Source organism: Lepidochelys kempii, chromosome 16, assembly GCF_965140285.1.
Source record: "Lepidochelys kempii isolate rLepKem1 chromosome 16, rLepKem1.hap1, whole genome shotgun sequence".
NCBI lineage: Eukaryota > Metazoa > Chordata > Testudines > Cheloniidae > Lepidochelys > Lepidochelys kempii.
Window position 1 is genome coordinate 12,308,786 of NC_136395.1, and position 15,953 is coordinate 12,324,738.

At 45.2% G+C, this 15,953-nt stretch overlaps 1 protein-coding gene across 1 annotated transcript in view; it reads left to right on the forward strand.

Moving 5' to 3' along the window:
- The first annotated feature begins 10,735 nt into the window (after positions 1-10,735).
- The window catches only part of PAPPA (pappalysin 1), a 228,169-nt gene continuing 222,951 nt past the window's right edge, over positions 10,736-15,953 (forward strand). Inside the window, exon 1 of the mRNA XM_073313934.2 lies at positions 10,736-10,832. The gene's annotated coding sequence lies outside the window, so the exon portion shown is untranslated. The remainder of the gene's footprint in view (positions 10,833-15,953) is intronic.

Consider the following 15,953-nt stretch of genomic DNA (forward strand, 5'->3'; position numbering starts at 1 on the left):
TCTGTGTAATGGGGATAGTTATACTTATCTACCTCATAGGGTGGCTGTGCGGCTTAAATATGTTTGCACAGTACATTGAAAATGCAAAGTGATTATATTGTTCTTTATTATTAGGAAATTCTGAGGTGCTCTGAGATGAACAGAGGCCAGTCTGAATTACCTGAGCCCTGGAGAGACGGAAAGTGCAGAATGGAGAAAGACAGTAATGGAGGGATTGCATGGAACTTTTTATGGCTAGGTTGTCCATTCAGGCAGATGTTAGGTTGATGCTGACTGAACATTGTTACCACCTGCTGGTTATTTAGTGGCCCATGTGGTTGCAGTTCAGTTCCCAGTGAGCAAATGTGTATGTCAGGAAAAAAAAATCTCAATCCAGGATTATTTGATGGGCACTAATTGGCGCTCTTTGTAGTGGTATCAGCCAAAATGCCAAAGAGTGAATGGCCTGTGGGGACTTTATTCAGGAGTTCCTGGGTCCCAAGCCTTTGCTAATTCCCCCAGCTGATTCTGTTTCCTCAGCTGAATGTACTCTAGAGGTGTGGACTTCGTGGTTGGGTTGAGGGACATTGGGCCTAATTCCCCATTGCTGTTTGCACCTGGGCAAAGTATAGGTAAACCATTACCACATCAATTCTCCGCTTGCTCACAGTGGCTGCAGAGCTTTACGCCCACTGTTCACAGGCATAAATGACAATGCAAGGTGCAGGGAAGTGGGAAAACAGCCACATCGACTGTGAGAAGAGGATGTGTATTTGACTAGGTTGTACCTATTCTGTGGATAAACTTCTGTCTCTGGAGCTGTCAATCGGGAACCTTTCATCAGCAGTAAATTCACTTTAGAAAAATCAAATAGAGAGGCAGAGAGATTAGTCAGAGTTCTCAAATGTTTCAAGAAAGTTTAATGTTATTATCTCAGCAGACAGATATCCAACTATTCTTCCGCTGGTTGACATAAAACACATTTGCTGACAGCGACATTATAGAACTCTCTCTCTTTCTCGAGTGAGTGAAGGCGATATCATCTTGCTTAAATTGTATTTTAAAAACATGCCAATCAAACAATTAAATTAGAGACAGATTTTACTCTATTGGAAACTTTTTGCTGCTTAATATATAAATTTCCTTGTTCATTTGGAGCCCCCAGACGTCACATAGCTGCTAGATTCAGAGCTCCCTGCAGCTCTTTCCTTTCCCTGTGATTCTCTCAGTTTTACTTAGGAACTATTGATCTACCAAGGCTTTTTTTTAAAAAAAAAATCCCACAATTTTCTTGGGCCACAGAATTTAACTGACTGGGCTGTATATAAAGCAGGCTGCTTGCCAGCTAGACACCCTCCATGCTCACCTAAGCAAATTTTACTCCCCCTGGTGGAGAAATCAGTCAGTGTCAGGGTTCTGCTATGTTATTCGCTATGTTATTCACATCACCACAGAAGCCAATAAGGGGCGACTCCAGACTGCCACCAGTGTAGGTCCTCCATCACAGGAGGGAAGCCATACAAGGGAGGATGCATATTCCCTGTGCGTTGCAAATCCCAGTTCTGTGCACAAGGGTGAAATGGGCTGGGGGAGGAGAGGCTGTCCAAAACTAGGTCAAGGATGGGTTCACTCCGTGGCATCAGCTTCCACATGGATCCTTGATTCTCACCTTCCCTTGGCTCGTGCTGTGCAGCCTGTGGGACAGTACCAGGGAAATATATCGGCTGATAAGTAAAATCCTATCGTCAGATCCACCAGGCAGATCTCAGATGAGAAGCTTACAGTGGGAGGCTGCAATATGTAACTAGGACATTTTGCAGGATTTTTCCATTCTCCGTATACCCCATAGTTTAGTTTGGGACAGATATAGTCCTGATATAACATGTGGCATGCTATTTAAAGGAAACATACCATTTCCTCAGGGTCAACCCTCTTGATTTTCAATAGATAAGAACCTCCTCTCTGTATGTATTTATAATCTTAGACGAGCAAAATAGGTACCACTTTCTTTTAATGCTCTTTACAGAATGGCAATGCTTATGCAAAATACCAGAGCAGGTTGTGAGATGCTGTGACAAGCTGCATGCAGTGGCAGTGAAATGACTGGGCATTTCACTTTCCTACAGGCTTTACCGCTCTGATGCATCACCTGGGATGAGCCTGGCTGTGGCATAGCAGAGCTGAAAGTCAAGGAGGGTGTGTCGGGCAAAGCTAAAGTGGATGAACACATTTTTGAATGGATAATTGTATTAGATGATTGGCGGGGATAAGGGGGTGTGTTGGGGCGTTCACCCCACACCAGCACAGATGGGGTTAAAGTGGCAAAAGAGGCCAATTTGTCGTAGGCTGCATCTGATGGGGAGCTAAGGGGTAATGAGACTGAGACTGAAACTCACCTGGGCAGGAGCAGGCAGGGGCTATTGTAAAGCCTAGGAGTTGGGGATGGAATGGGGCTGCAGGGAGGTGAGCCTGCAGTCACGCTCCCTGATCCAAGAGGAAGAGCAGGAGCCTGAGAAACGGCAGGGTAGGAAGGAGCAGTAAGTTCTGAGAACATAGACCTGAACTGCTAGTTCGAGTGCCCCTGGACTGGAACCCAGTGTAGCAGGCGAGCCCGGGTTCCCCTATAAGCCACTGCTGGAGTGGTGCAGTCAACACAGAGGCTATGGAGATCTCCTGAGACTGTGTGAAGTGAGACTCTGGAGAAACCCCCAAAGGGAAGGACGATTGTGGAGGGCTAAGCCACAAAGGAGAGGTGCTGCAGCTCCCAACAGCGAGAGAGGGGCCACAGAGCGAGCGACTGAGGCAATGGGCTGAGTGACCACCAAATGGGGCATGGACAGCGGCGAGCTCATTCCCCAGATGAGCCGCGAGGAGGCGCCAATGCACGGTGAGTAGCAGACCCCGTGATGGGGAAAATGAGAACTAAATTATTTGCCCAATATAATGCCCACATCTGCATAGCTGTTCAGATAATGATAAAAATATGTATAAATGATTTGTTCAACAACAAAAATGCCCAAACTCATCACAGAAATGATTTATACCGAATAATTCAGCCAGCTCATGACAAAGGGACATGTCCCCAGGTGGTATAAATTGATTTACATCTGCTGGGCGTTTGGCCCAAAGCTTTCCTTTCTCTGATTCAATGCCACTTTGACATCTTTGTAAAACATTGACTGAGATAATCATTGTGGATTATCTTGTACAACAATCTGCTGTCTGTATTTTAACAAGGGACTCCCACAAAAATATGTGGCCCCCCACTTAGCCTTCGATCAACCTTCTAGAAGGGGTGCATGCCATGAAAGAGGGTTGGGGCAGAAGGCTGGAGAATTGATGCCATTTGTTTTCCCATTGAAAACAAAACCACGTTCGCTTAACCATAACCGAGGAGGAAGGTAACGCCACACTGCTTGGCAAACAAACTTATAATAAGTGCACTTGCTGGAAAAAATTATAGGTTGTTCCTGAAAAATACACTGCTTATATTGATAGCATAACAAGGAATTCAATGTGTGCAGTCTAAATGGGGCAGAGGATGAAGATCTCTTAGGACTGGATCTTCCCACCTTTCATTATGCTTGGTAATACCTTACTTTGCAAGTAGCCCCATTGGAACTGGGAAGGTAGAAACAGGCCCTTAGACAATACCAGCTATTTGGGGCAATCTTGTAAACTCCAAGGGCAAAGAAACGGGTCTTCTGAATTTTTTTTTTTTTTAAGTTGAGGACTAAGATGATTCAATATCTAGATCGGTACTGAACTCCTTAGGAGGCAGCCATTCGCCACAGTCCTCCTTTGCATGGGATAGGGTAAATGTTAATTTGTGTTTTCAAGGCACCCCTTCTACCAAATCAGTGCTCTGTTATCATCTGTGCCTTTCAGAGGCAAACAAAGGTACACGTCAGAAAAATGTCCCACCAGGGCTTAGACTGTGAATGAAAGAATATTCAAGCAAACATATACATTGGACAACCAGAACGAGGCCCCTTGAATTAACAATTTAACATCTCTATAGTAATGAGTACGTATTTCAGTCGTGGACTATCTGGAAATCTCCTCCCAAACCACATCAACACAGAGAGAATGGAGCTGCAGGCTGCTGAGGTCTTGGACTGATTTCTGCTTGTGTGGAGATCTACAGAGGGCTGGAAGAGACTCTTGCGAGCCTCCCTTCAAAAAATTTTTTAGCTGTAAGAAAGGCATCTATAAAACACTGAGGAGCAAAAAGGTCTGGAGAGCTTAGAACAGCTTACAAAGCGCTAGAGCATGTTGTGAGAGGGGCAACCCTGCATTGACCATTGCTGAGGAGAAGAGTTCTCTTCCAAAAATGACATCTGTGATTCATCATTATTAGCCACAAGAAGATGAATGAAGGGGAGTGGTTTTAGCCTTGCCTAGCCATTTTCGTGGCTGCTGTATATTGTAGTGCTTTAATTACCTTTAATGGGCAGAAGAGGTTTGATATGGTATAACCAACCTGACAGCTCCTTCCTTGCCTTTTAAATTGAATGGAACTTGCACGCCAGATGCCCTTCCCCTCCCACCTGTGTGCAATGCTATGAAAACTTTAGGCGCGGAGTGTGTTCTTAGTGTGTTGATTTCTATGATCAATTTAGGGAGGAAAGGGGGAAATGGCTAATGGAAATGTGTCCAGATTATTTTCAAAACCATATTTTAGTCCTTCAATTGACTGTAATGGGACCGTGGGAGGCTTTACAATTGGCCATAAAACCTTATAGTCCAGGGTGGTGGTTTAACGAGCAGAGGGACTTATAAAAACGAATGTAGTTCTTTTTATGTAGCATCCTTTAAAAAAAAAGAATATTGGCTTATGTTTTACAGTGAGAGGGTAAAACAGGCAGTGAACGCTTCAGCAGGGCCCCCAGGCTTTTCATAGGACTATATTCTCCATCATGTCTTCCACTTTTTGCCCCCCGCCAACTCTGCAGGATATAAGATGCAGAGATATAAGATATATTGTTCCGTATGCTGGCACAACTTCCCCCCCAGCCCCAGAATTTTTCTGAAATGATGTCCCCTGAGAACGGGAAAGGTGACAGTGATAGGAGGTAGTCTTGGGGGGGAAAGCCAGTGTGGCAGTAATAGGGGAGTGGAAAGGGCTAGGAATGGGGAAGTGGGGGAAAGCCATTCGTGGTAGCGGTGGGGGAGTGGAAGTGTTGATAGAGGAAGGGCAGGTGAGTAAGAAGCTTGCATGATTGAATCAATAGGTTTTAATGATTCCTCTGGAACTGTTAAGCTGTATCCTGGGACTATGGATTTAGAGACTTTTAGGAAACCTGATTCTGACTGCTCACTGCCCTCATTGTGTCAATGAATAGTCAGAGGCTCTTAAACCTGCGGATTATTCAGCTGCTGCACAGGTGCTCTCCATCCGTGGGTTAAATCTCTGTATGAAACTTTGACTGAAAAGAATGTCCTAAAAAGTGCCTATGTTGTTTTTATTCCCTCCCCTGAAGCCTGGTGTCCACCCCGCTGACTAATGTCTGTGAAATTTCTCTCTGAGTCCCCCACCACTCCAAACCAACCAAGTTCCTTAACTGCCGATAGTGAATGATAAGAGTGCCTGAGGTCACTGCAGCCAGATAGTCTTTGGATGATTATAAGGATTCAGAGCTTTGCCCTAGTGATGGAGAAACCTCATCAGGTTCTGAGATTCCATTCAAACAAGCACAGATATTTATCCAAGCTTATCCTGACTGCTCCTCAGCAGAATTAGGCTAGATGGCAGCTCTCTAGTAACTCCTGCTTCCATTCAGGCCATAAATACCAAGGGCTAAGCTGAGCCATAAAGGCACCGGCCTGCAGCGGGGTGGAATGAAGTTGCACCACCCTAATGGGAGCTGTGGGAGGGATTGTATCTCCAGGGAGGCATACACTGCAGCATCTTCTGGGATGGTATACCCTGCTACCTTCTGCACAGGTAACCGGCTGCATGGGCCATTGTGCGTGAGTGTGCGTGTGTGTGTGTGTGTGGTGGAGGCAGGGGAGCATGGCCCTGCCTCCTCCAAGCCCCCTTTGGGGTTGACTACACCTATAAGGGCACCCAGAGAAAGAAGATGCTTTGCTCCTCAAAGTCCTTGAATGGGGAGGGGAAAGCTTGCATCCTACTCCTTCTGCATCCATCGAAGGGCCAAGGATGTACTGGTCTTGGGAGACCAGCCATGCTTGTGGTATTTTACCCATCTGCTGTCATTCTCATCTGAATCTAGGTGCAAGAAAATGAAAAAGAACAGGTAGTCAGGGAAGAAATTACCCAATACCTATTTAAAGTCAACCCCAGCATCCCTCCGGAATTGTCTGCAATTCCCAGGGTCACCACTGTCTTGCTGCTTCCCACTTTCACTATTGTGTCGTGTTTGTTAAGTACTGACAATGTGCCTGGTGCAGTATGACAGACCAAATGAGGGGCATCCCTGCTGCTAAGAGCTTACAATCTAATAGGCAGAGGTAGAAATGACTGGGCTCATCAGGAAGCCGAGAGGAAGGATCACTCCTTTAGCACAGTCCGTGAGAAGAGGAGTGATCTTTAGGGGGGGCATGGGAGCAGAATGGTTTGTGTCTTGACACCCCAGGACAGGTGGGGTGCTGCTGTCTGGAAAAGAGGCTTGGGGACAGGAGTGGGAGAAGGAGACCAGTGGGTCTCAAGACTGGACATGATTTAGTCCACAACATAACGAGGAGTAGCTTGGAGTTAACGGCCCCAGGAGGAGGGGATCAGCAGATTGCAAGCAATAGAAACAATTATGGTAAATTGCCCAGAAAAGTAATCTTTTTGAGGAGATTTATATATTCCCATTTATCAAAAACTAACCTCTGCCCTTCCACTGCACCCACTCCCCCATCCTCCCTTCCTGAATTTTCTAGACCGTGAAGTCCTTGACAACCCAATGCCTTATGTAGGGCAGTGCAGGTTCCCCATTATGGCACAGCTCTGTTATGGCCCATTACACGCTGCCCCTTCGGAATACCCTGTCAGTTCTTGTAAATTCCTTGTGCCCCACGGACACGCCTCATGCAACAAGAGTGGGGGACTGCTGTACACTGTCTGTGACTGTAATGTGCCAGCATACTATAAAGTTGAAGAAACACCCCTGCAGCCTACACTAGAATTCAGTGTCTCTTTCCCTGAGATGAACCAGTAAAATCCAAAGGAAAAAAAAGCATCCAAAAGAGAGAGACTCTATCCCTGTCACCTGCTTCTCATCCAGGGTAACTGCATACCACATATCCCAGGCATTAGGACTGCAAAAGCTTGTTATCAAATCAATTCCACTTCTGCTGAGACCAGGCATGCGCCTTGAAGACTTTAAATCTTGCCCCTTCTTGATGATTTGCTAAGTTTAATATCTGTAATGGATTCTGGTGGCAGAGGCATTCATGGTTCTTTTCCAACAGGAATTGCTGAATGGATGAATGACTCATTCTGCAGCCAGGAGACGGAACGGTAGCCTTCGATATTCTCCCGGTTTAGTGGGGTGGGGTTGTGGGTATGCTTTCAAATAAATAATATACCTTTCTGCTCCTTCTGAAAGCCCCTTCCTTGAAAAGATCCTCTCTCTGGGCTAAACACAGGATAATGCAAAAAAAAAAAAGAAAAGAAAAAAAAGGGAAAGGGGGAGATGAGGGGATTCCTGTGGGAGCCAAACTTTATAACTTATGCCTTGCCTGGAAGTGCCATAAGAAATTAATATTTGTTACAGAAACAGTGGGGATGCATTAATATTTTACTATTAAATGAATATTTAATTTGAAAGCTTTGATTTGAAAGTGAACAAGACAGCTGTGACACAAATAGTTGTGCTGATCGTGTTAAAAAATGTTAATGATTTATTGACAGCATTGGACATAATCACTTTACATTGGTTCACTTACATAATGCCTTTGAAATCTTGGTGGAGTGATTACCGAGAACAAAAAGCCGGCTAGCTTCCATAGTCCTTTTGGGAAAGCCAGATAGGAGGGAAAGCGTGATTTTTGTCCATAGTTAAGATTCCCACCCTATTCCCTGGAGCCATTCCTGCTGCGCAGACTGGGGCTTTGAATGGTTGGAAGCTCCACCAAAGGCAGCATCCTGCATCGTTTCCTGCTGTGAGTCCTGCTTCCAGAGGCTACGACTACCGTAACTCTGAGTGCCCTGGAAGCCAGCGCTAACAGTTCCCCATAGCCAGTCGTCTCCTAGACTATTCCCTACAGTGACACCTTCTGGGAGAGTCTGGATCTTCTGTCGCTGAAAACTATTTGACCAGGGTGTCTTTGCCATTCCTTACAGCTTCTGCTGCTGAAAATGACTAAGACAAGAGTATCTGTGAGTTCTCATCTAACCAGGGCTCTTAATCACCAAATACCTCTTAATAACTCCCTATAGCAGTAACTCTTGCAAGGCTATAAATGCTGTGCCTATAGTATCTGTCAGCTGCCTCAAAATCCTGTCCTAGGGGTTCATTTGGAGGGGGGTAGGGGGAGCAGAAGGAGGGGTTTAGATCTGCGCCATTATGTGCATCCACAGATCAACTGGGATTTTTGTAAGAATCATAGCTGAGATGTGGACACCCAGTTCCCATTAAATTGAATGTGAATTGAGTATCAAAATCCCCCAGATGCAGGCTAAGATTTTTCAAAGCTGCCATTTCTGAATTTATTGAAAACTGACCTCTTATTTTTGTTCTTAGAGGAAAGAAGAAAAACGCTTCCCAATAATGGGGGTGTGGAATGTGTTTCTGACGTGGTCTGTTACTTGTTAGCTGAGAACAGGAAAACTCATCACAAGGATAATTAAAGGGAGACTGGAATGGGGGGGCAGGAGGGGAATTGGCCTAGGGTACCTTGAAAGTTGTACCATACTGTAGGTCCTAGCCTCGTGATTCCAACAATGTGTTTCTTCTTAAAGCACGAAATTAAAAGAAAAACAAAACCTGGTTTTACTGTGTGACCCAACATAAACAAACCAGGAGAATGTGCTTTTTTTTTTTTTTTCTTCTTCTTCTTTTTTAACTTGGTGCCCTTGCAAAGATCAGTTTTAATAAGAAATACCACAATGGAATCAGGAAGCAGAGTCCCAAAATATAGGACACAATTCAAAGTAAATTAACATTGAAGCCTAATAATCTTTCTTCTTTTAATTCTACTTAAAAAAAAATCTTATAGTGAGTTTAGTGCTGGTGATAGATGGTGGATGGAGAAAGGTGGTGGAACTCTGTGTAACAAGCTTCAGCATGAGCAGTATCAATACAAGCCTTCAACATGTTCCACCCTATCCAGGTGAACCCACCCTCACCTGCAGTCACCACCTTCAGGGAGTGAGAGAATTGGATAGGCTGCCCCTGAACCCCCATTCAGTCCTCAGCCTCTGTGTCAGTCTCAACAAGGAAGCCAATGGGTAGCAGTTCTGGTGGCCTTGTGACACGAATGCTCAAACGTGAGGATTGGGACTGCCACATGCACATCACTTCACATAAGGTAATCAGAAGTCATCAGATAAGCCTAATAATCTTGGTCGTTCCCTGGAGGATGAAATCATACATTAGATGAGGCACTTCTATCATAGTTCAAACTACATAAAGACTTAGGGGATAATACAAAGCCCATGAAGTTGAAGGAAAGATTTCTCTTGAGTTCAATGGGCTTTGGATCAGATTCTGAAGGAGGGAGATTTAATAGGTGCTTCTAATGGAACTGCAGTTGCCTGCCTCATTTCGGGTTGGAGGCGGCAAGTTTTCTGCAGCCCATTTAGAGAACCCAAGTCAGAGTGACACTCATAGGTGTCCATGTAACATCCCCCATATTCTAACCAAGGGTGTGACCAGGGCTCCAGACTTGGCAGTGTCCTGTATCACACCAGGACATCAGTGAGGGCTCCTACACTTCCCTAAAGAACCAGGTAAGCACAGCAGAGGATAAACGGGTATTTTCAAAAGTGCCCTTAATTTCATGGGCAGTGAATGAGGGATATGCCTCCCTTAAAATTTTGACCTAGAGCTGCCACTGGTTTGTGACCAGTGGTACACCTTGGTCCATGATGTATTTACACATTAAGATAGATGGAGAAGGATTGCACTTATTTAATCTCAGCTTTAGTGATTAAAGCAATAGGGGGTGGCGGGAAAAGGGCAGTTTGCCATCAGCCTCACATATGGCAATCGTTTCCTATAAGCTTACGAAATTGTATTCATTTCATGCAGTGACATATCACAGAAAGTCATCAATGCCAAGTTTCTAACAGAACCCCCCCAACCCCTCCATTTTTTAGCTAGGGCTGGCCTCAGGTTTATTTGATGTTTGTTGTGGTTTTTGTCTTCTTTTCCTTTGTCTGCCCATCTTCTATTTTTTCCTTTGTTTGTTTGTTTGTTTTGTTTTGTTTTCTTACCATATTTGAGGAATCTCTATTGCACTCAGAAGCTTGGGAGGAATGACTGGAATGTTTTGATTTCATATAATTCTGCCTGCAACTTCCTTTCACAAATCAATTAATTTCTGCACATCCTGACAGTGTAATGCTAGGGAAGAAAAAGGAGCAAAGCCTCACGTGTGTGGTGGGGGGGGGGGGGGCGAGGGGAGGCAAGGAGGAGGGGCTCTAGCATGGTTGTATGTTCTGATGTAAAGGGGATGGGAAACACTCTCAGGAGCTGAAGCAAAGCATATTACTGAAAGGGAGCAGTGATGGGTGGACCTACCTCCATGTTATATCTGGCAGACAGGAGTATGAAAAAACCACCTTGTGCCATACAGACAGATCACTGCAGATGAGTGTCTTCCTTTGCCATCCCAGCATTTCCAGAACCGTGTGACTAGATAAGACCAGGATTTATGCAACGCTCTGATTGGCAGAGGTTAGTACAGGATTATATGCTCCTTCCACTCCCCTTTCCCCAACCCTTCTTTTGAACCCAAGGAACCAATCAGGAAATGGTTGAAGGGGTCCAATGGCCATTTGTAATTTGCCCTCTTTGCCATATCAGTAGTGCTTTGGGGTGGCAAGAGGCAAGATGGCTAGTGATTGTAGCACCTGCCTAGGACTGAAGAGACCTGGATTCAACTCCCTACTCCTTCACAGGCCTTAGGCAAGTCATTTAGCCTCTCTGTGCCTCAGTTCCCCATCAGTACAATGGGGATAATAGCATTGCCCTATTTCACAGAGGGCTTGGAGGTTAAATACACTACAAATTATGAGGCACTTACATACAGTGGTATGGTCAGAGGTGGATTACAGTTTTGTGGGGCCCTGTGCCAGAGAAAGTGAGGGCCCGTCCACCCACCCCGCACTTCTGCCAGGGAAATAGGATCAGGGCGCGGAGGCATGCAGGACAGGCAAGTGGAGCGGGACAAGCCAGCAGAGTGGGGCAAGCCCCTGAGCCCCGCCCCCTGCCAGGAGCAGCAGGCAGGCAGAGAGGGTCAGGGTGCCAAGGCCCATGGGCACAGGTCCTGTTGGCCCAGTGGCTAATGCACCACTGGTGATGGGGGCAATATGAGTACCCAAGGGCTTATCTACATGGGGCAAGACTGGACGAGCTATTCTGAACTAGCACCCCATATGCTAGTGCCGAATAAGAATGTCCACACAGGAAGTAAGGGTGGAATAGCTACTGCACTTTACATTTACATCCTCGCTATTTTGCACTAACTTTCCCATGAATTCCCCATGCAGACAAGATAGAGATTCTGAAATGTATGCCTTTTATCAGCTCCATTATGTTGCTTGCCCATTCAGTAGGGATTGACTTACCTATGCAGAGTGACCTACCTTTCATTTTCATCCATTTCTTCAGTTGTTGTGGAGTGGCCATTAGTTATCATTCCTGGCAGGGTCCTGGGGGTCAGCTGAAGCCCCACAATCAGAGAACCAGGTGCAGTGAAGGGTTGATAGCTGAGTGCTGCCAGCCAGCTGCTACTGCGGTGGGCGGCACTACCTGCCTCACTTAGGGGGAAGATTAAGGGCTCATCGGTGGGAAGAAGACAGGAGTTAATCAGGAAAGCTATGAAGGTATCTGTCCTGGGGGGAATGGGGCTGGGATTGGAGGACAAATCGGTCTGGGGCAGGCGTTAGGAGCATGTGGGAGAATGTAAGTTTAATCTACCCATTGGTTTGTTGTAGATGGACCCAAGCCACAAAGTTTGGATCAGGATCTGAACTTTACTAACGTTTGGGGTGTTTAGATCCAGGGCATTGATTTAGCCCCTTGCACTGTAGAAATAGGGGCAATTGCTAAGTTCAGATCTGATTGTGAAAGTTGGGGCAGTCTGGATCAGGGAGTTCAGTTTGGGCCCATATCTCGTGTGTATGGGACATTGCAGTTGCGTTTTTCAAATGCCATTTGAGTGAAAGAAGTAAGGGAATTTCTGAGGAGCAGAGTGAGGCCTTTCTCCTGAGCTCTCTCTCTTGGCTTTCATTCTATTGAAATAGTGTCTTTCTCCTGATCAGTTTGTTTATCACTTACTTGATTATCTTCATCAGCAGCAAGACAAGACAGGTTTTCCCCTTTGATCCTATCAGCATCACCATTCAGACTAGAAAATTGATTCTGGGAAAAAAATACTTGGGTGTGTTTGACTCATTTGTGAAAGTCCTGGGACCTGATAGATGGCATAATATGCCCTGGCCTGACCTGATCTAAAGGCCTCTCCAGGTGGCTTTTGAATTTTCCAGGTTATTCTGGAGCCAAGTACTCCAGAGTACATTTCTATCCATCTCTGACCCTACCCTCATCACCTCATGCACACGCATTAACCAGCATAGCACCTTGCTTCCGGCTTTCAGACCAGTTCACTCAGCTCTTCTACTGTCATGCCATACCGTACTGACTCAGCCTTCAGGAGCACCGAGCGAGTGGTACGCGGAGCACCACTCCTTGCTTCCCCATCTCCCGGACACACAGCTCCCCTCCAGAACAGCTGTCAATGCCATGCTGTCCTGAGCCAGCCACCAGAATCTCGGCGCGAAGGCAACCCAACTTCTCTGCCGCCCTAGGCTCCCAGTATCCCCTCCAGAACGACTGTCAGTAACATACCATTCTTTCTGTTTTCTTTTTTAAATGAATTATGGCTGGAGAAAGTTGCTGGATTGACAGCCCTGGAGACTGATGTCTTCCATGTATCCACAGAACAGGTACAGAATCAGTAGAGGCCGTATAATTTTCCCCCACTCCCCCGCACCACTGTGCTTTATCTATATTGTAGAGAAAACATTACTAGGGCTAAGAAAAGAGTTCAGTCTCCATAGCCCATTCAGTCCTTGACCTCTCTGCTGAGACTGCCAAAAGGCAGGGGGGCCTGGGGTGGGGGGAGTTGCTAATTAACAGCAACTGTAGTGCTGTGTTTTGTGTTATGGCTACAAGCCCATTTGGATTAAACATATCTACTAATATATTTACAAAGACAGGGGACCCTTGTGTAATAAAAAAAAGCCCCCTGTCTTTTCCGTCTTGCAGTTGTTTGGCTGCCCAGTGCTGGCTAATAAGGAGTTGCTCTTTGGTTTAGCATAAAGGTATTTTTCCCCAATCTGAGACAGCCTTTATCTCCGTATTGGGAAGCTGCATACTTTGCACATCCTGGGCCACATTTTCAAAGGTATAGCATCTCCACAGCTCCCACTGACTCCAGGAGGGGCTGCAGGTGCTCAACACCTCTGGAAACCAGGCCTTAAGAGTCTTGCAGTCTTTGGAGGAAAGCAAGGAGGCTGCTCACAAAGTAGTCCGTACAGAGTGAGTATGAATATTGATGAGTAAAGCAGCTGCCATGTGATAGTCCTCCTTGTGAAAGTCAAAAAACAAATAATCTAATAGTCCAGGGACGAAGAACACATTTTTGTCATCTTTCATTTTTGTTCATGGACAGTTGGACATCTTCCCTGCCCACTGCCCCCACCCCAGAAACTTGCAGTAGTAGCCCATGTTATCCTAATGATCAGATAAACAGATTTTGCAGGCAGAGTAGTCATTTACCAGATTTCTTTCCTCAGCATTTGACCTGAAGCCAGACATCCTGTAGATTTTAAAATCTTCTGATGAGACAATTTGGGACTTCATCTCAGTTTTGTTCTGGAATACCAGATATCCAGTTAGTTCACCCCGGAATGTAGTCCACTTGTTTAGTCTGCTGCCTTTAGCCTACTTCTTAAAGTGATATACATGTTACGATGTCTTCATGCAATCTGGAAATTCTTTATTAGACAAAAGGGGGGTGGGGGTGATCATCGTGATTAATATGTAGCACTTTTGGTAGCAAATTCCATCTGAGGATCTCAAATCTCTGTGCCAACAGTCAGGTAATTCACTAACTAGGGTGACCGGATGTCCCAGTATTATTGAGACCATCCCAATATTAGGGGCTTTGTCTTATATACACCACTATACCCCTCTCCCCCTCCAGAAAAAAGTGCCTCAATTTTTCCCACTTGCTAGCTGGTCACCCTACACTGAACACACTTTTAGGTACGTGAATATTATTATCCTTGTTAAATGAAAGGAGGAAGTGAGGTATAAAGTGATTGTGACTTCAGTGACTTAATAGGCAAGATGGGAATAGAGCCCTGACACCTGAATCCCAGTTATGTCCTATATCTCCAGTACACGCTAAAAAGGGGCCAAATCTTCAGCTGGAGTAAAGTGTCATAACTTCATTGAAGTCAATGCAGCTGTGATCATTTAAACTGGCTGAGGATCTGCCCCCAAAGATTTTTAGGTTATTTATTTTAGTTGCCATTCACTTCTACACAGAAGAGGGTATAGCGATCCCCTTAAGGAGCTTTAAAAATCCACATTATTATTTTTTTAAAGTAAGGGTGAGTAATGTGGATTTTTAAAGCTCCTTAAAAACAACAAGGAGTCCGGTGGCACCTTAAAGACTAAGATTTATTTGGGCATAAGCTTTTGTGGGATAGAACCCACTTCATCAGATGGAGTAGATACAGACTAACACGGCTACCCCCTGATACAAAGCTCCTTAAGGGGATCTCTATACTCTCTTCTGTGTAGAAGTGAACGGCAACTGGGAGTCTGTATGCCCTAGACAGCCTTGAAAATGTCTCCTCTACAGACCTGAAGAGCTCTATGGAACTTGAAAGCATAGTATGTCTCTTTCACAAACAGAAATTGATCCAATAAAATATATTACCTCACCCACCTTGTCTCTCCCCTCAGTGTGTCCCTTTCTTGATTCTATCAACTGGAGCTTTAACATGAGTTTCAGTAGCCCTGCTTGAGATAGTCCCCACCCAGTGCTAATAAGATCTAGTTAGATGGGAATCAGTGTTAGCCTGGGGCTTTAAATAAAGGATACACAAGGTTCCTTCTGGAACAATTTGCTGGTGTTTTGTCGCTCTTGAGATTATCAGAGAACAGAGCAATGCAAACATCTTTTGCAACAGAACAAGAGCCCCTTTTGAGTCTGCCTTCTGCCCTCAGCTAGTACACACAACTTTAAAAACAGCCAGCCAAAGCCCTTACTACCTGTATCCTACCATAGAAGTCCAAAACACCATACTCTTGAAAGTTATTTGAGGTCGTTGCTGTAGTTTATGGCATTGAACAGAGCTCTTTGGAGCGGGGAGGGCTTGTAGAGCAGACCCATTTGGTAGGATTAACACAAAGAAGAAGACTGTAGAATGCTGTAGTATTCTTAAAGCTTATTTTAGCTGTCTATGGGACAGAAAGAAGCAGGAAATTCCCAAGTTTAGGGCAACATTTTTATCCCAGAAGCTGCATCTCAAAGCCAATACCCTAGTCTCCTTAAAGGCCCAGTTCCGCAACCCCTGTTATGATTAGTGTGGCCCCCATCCTGTGCACTGAAATCCATGGGAAAGGGATCACACGTTATGTATGCAGATATTCCCATTGAGCTCACTGAACTGTCAGGGATGGCTCTCTCATAGGGAAGAGTTTCAGAAATTGACTTTACATGTCCAGGTGATATTGACGGGTATTTTGTCGTGCAGAAGGGAGACAAATATTGAGTGA